Raw genomic sequence first — 3165 nt, 5'->3', positions numbered from 1 at the left:
ATGAAGATCACGTGTCAAAAAAATTGACTTTTCACATTCTCTCTAGATGTATTTTCTTTGCTAGAGAAAGGAAATGCTTACATCACATTCTCTCTTTCTTGATTCTAAGTGCCTGCGGTGAATTTTGTTCTGGTCTTTATCTGATGCAGACTTTTTTGTTTGGGTTGGTTCTGGTAAGCCTGAGATGGCCACACTATTTTATTTTAGAATTAAATTTTTCTACCACTATAATGGCTCAAAATACCACACTGCCTATCTAATTGCAAAAGAAACATTGTAGAAAACTTAAGATAGAAAGCAGATTTGTCCATGAGCTGAATAGCTTTGTGTTTCTAAGCTTTCCATTTTCTGCATTTTCATTGTTTTATATCATGCAGTTCTCTTTGCTAAACATCACTCATTAAGAATAGCTTTAAATCATGCTTAGTTTATTCTAATTCTTTTAAAAGGAGGGATTTTTGTTGGGATTTGGAGGGAATTAGGGAATCCAGGAGAAGGAAATGAGGATGAAGAAAATTCAAGGCATGATGCACAACCAGTAAAAATGCCCCGCGGGAGATGGAATGTTTTGTGCAAATCACATAATTGGTTAAAAGAGGTAGCACATACAAGGTCCCTGAAACTGTTGACCACAAAAAAAAAAAAAATCAGATGACTTTGTAGGGCAAAATTCTCTTTTAAAGGGCTCTCCTTTAATAAACGGTTGCTTATGTACATGAAGATTATACAAGTAGGGTTCTTTAAAAGAAAACAAAAGAGCACCCTTCTTTGAATGACCTTTTTACTATTAAGTAAGTCATAGACCAGGAATGTATGTTTGCCAAAGATGTTCACCACCGTCATGAGGAGATGTAGCACCTAAGTTGGGGAAGGATTCCTCATGGTTGATGAAGTCTTTTCATAGCCTCCTATTTGTTGATAACACTATAATTTAAGCACTTTCTAAATGAGATCCATAATAATTCAAAAAATATGGCCTGACTTCACACAGGAAAAAACAAGTTGAAGTGTCAAGATTGTGCTATGAAGATAGATGGACAATCTCTAAAATCTAAGTATATCCCAAACAGATACAACAAATGGACAGTATTTGTTGTATATATAATGTATATTTGTAGGAACTAATATGTATATAATTAACTGAGCTTAGAATTAAACAAGAAGAAGAGAATGAATTGGATTTCAATTGGAAAATTACAAATTGCTTGGAATGCTGCTTGCTTATCCATAAGATATCTTTTGATCTTTTTTGCATGACCCTGGCAAGTCACTTAACCTATTTGACCTATTCAGTTTCTTAATGGGTAAAATGAATGGTGTTAGACTAGATGGCTTCTAAGGTCCTGTCTTGCTCTATGATCCAATGATCTAGTCTGTTTGACTTTGTGACAATGGTAAATGTCTTTAATGGACGTGCACAGATACCTGTTCTGTTCTGTACATGATACTAACAATCAGATAGATATTAAATAAGGTTTTGCCTTTCAAGTAATCTTGTATAGCGTTTTAAGAAAAGATAATTTGATTTTGGAATTAGATTTCCAAATCTATACTGCTCTGTCACAAGATGTTTTCATGAAGAGATCTTCTAGGCAACTGGAAAAGCAGGTATAAAACTCAGAAGTAAATTCAGGATTGATGATATTGATTTGGAGGCCATCTGTGATAATATCAAAATTAGGAAAATGAATGAGATAAACTGAAAGAAGGTGTTTTAGGGGTAAGATGTAGGGAGAAAACAGTAGAGGGATCAAGGAAAAATTGGGGGGACCATTCACTTTGTGGGACCAGGAAAAAGAAAAAGAACCAGTGAAGAAAACAGCAACAAGGAAAGTAGAAGAGCAGCATATCCAGGACTGGGTATTCAACAATGTCAGATATTGCTCAAAGTTCCAGGAGGAGGATGACTGAAGAAAAGACATTAGAGGCCTAATTTGATAAAGAAAGTCACTGATGACCTTTGAGAATGAAATTACAATTGAGGGTCTGGGAGAGAAGTCTGATGGCAAAAGTGTTCAGGAGAAAATACATGAGTCACAAGTAAAGTCATCAATGTAGCTAATTTTAAAAAGATTTGACATTATGAGAAGGAAGATTGGATAGTAGCTGAAAGCAGTAAAAAGTATGAAATAAACCTTTTGGGAAAAAATTGAGGCAATGTAAGCATGGATTGGAAAAGAGATAGTAGAGATTGACTGTGGGAGACATGATGGCTCATAATGATCCCGGATGGGGCCACAGGAGATGATATCAAGGTCACAGGGAGAGAAATAGTTGAAAATGTTTCCTTCTTTCTTTTGTTACTGAAAGTGGAACAAAGTTAAAAGCTGTTGATGATTTCTACAGCAATACACTGAGAAATCATTATATGTGAGTCTGAAATTGTGGGGAAAATGGTCCTACTTCACTTTTTGCAGTTATACAATCATACAACATCAAGCTCTTCACTGATTATAAACTGATCAATCTCCAGTAGTGTGTTATTTCTTACTTACAAAGCTCTCATTCTTCCTTTGTCTATTCAAATACTTTTTTTGAAAAGTTGCCAGTAAATTACACATGTCGCAATGCTACGAATTGTCCACTAGATGACACTACATACTCAAAGATGATTAATATTTCACTGCACCCTGATCAGTAGGTGACTATAACTGCAATCCAGACAGATTTCATGTGGTAGCTTTATCCTTCAGGAGCACAATCATTTTACTTCCCCCATGAAAGAAAAATTAAAAAGAGTGCAGTCTGAACATAAGTTTTTATTAATGGCAGCCAGTGAACATTTTTGGTAATGACTTTTTATTCTTCATGACACACTGATCCACTAATTTTTCCTCTTTTCCAATCCCCAAAACACATTCACATAATACAAAATCTCCCATCCTTTTATTCCAGCATTACTTTATAATCTTTCAGTTCCTCCCTGTGCAAATATATGTCCGTTTCCTTTACTTAAACCTTTCTATTTCCCCTCCTTCAGTTCCTGGTGATTTCCACTCGACCCAGTTGTTTTCTCCCCATTCCCATATTTATCTTTAATTATCTATAGCTTATGATTCTTTCCTTATCCTCTCCTCATTTTAAGAACCTATGGGAGCAAAATGTTATATAATAGACAAATCTCTATATTTCCTTATATATAAAATGAAGTGATTGAGCTAATTG

This window comes from Sarcophilus harrisii, chromosome 3 (assembly GCF_902635505.1).
Source record: "Sarcophilus harrisii chromosome 3, mSarHar1.11, whole genome shotgun sequence".
Taxonomy (NCBI): Eukaryota; Metazoa; Chordata; class Mammalia; order Dasyuromorphia; family Dasyuridae; genus Sarcophilus; species Sarcophilus harrisii.
This window is presented reverse-complemented; position numbering follows the sequence as displayed.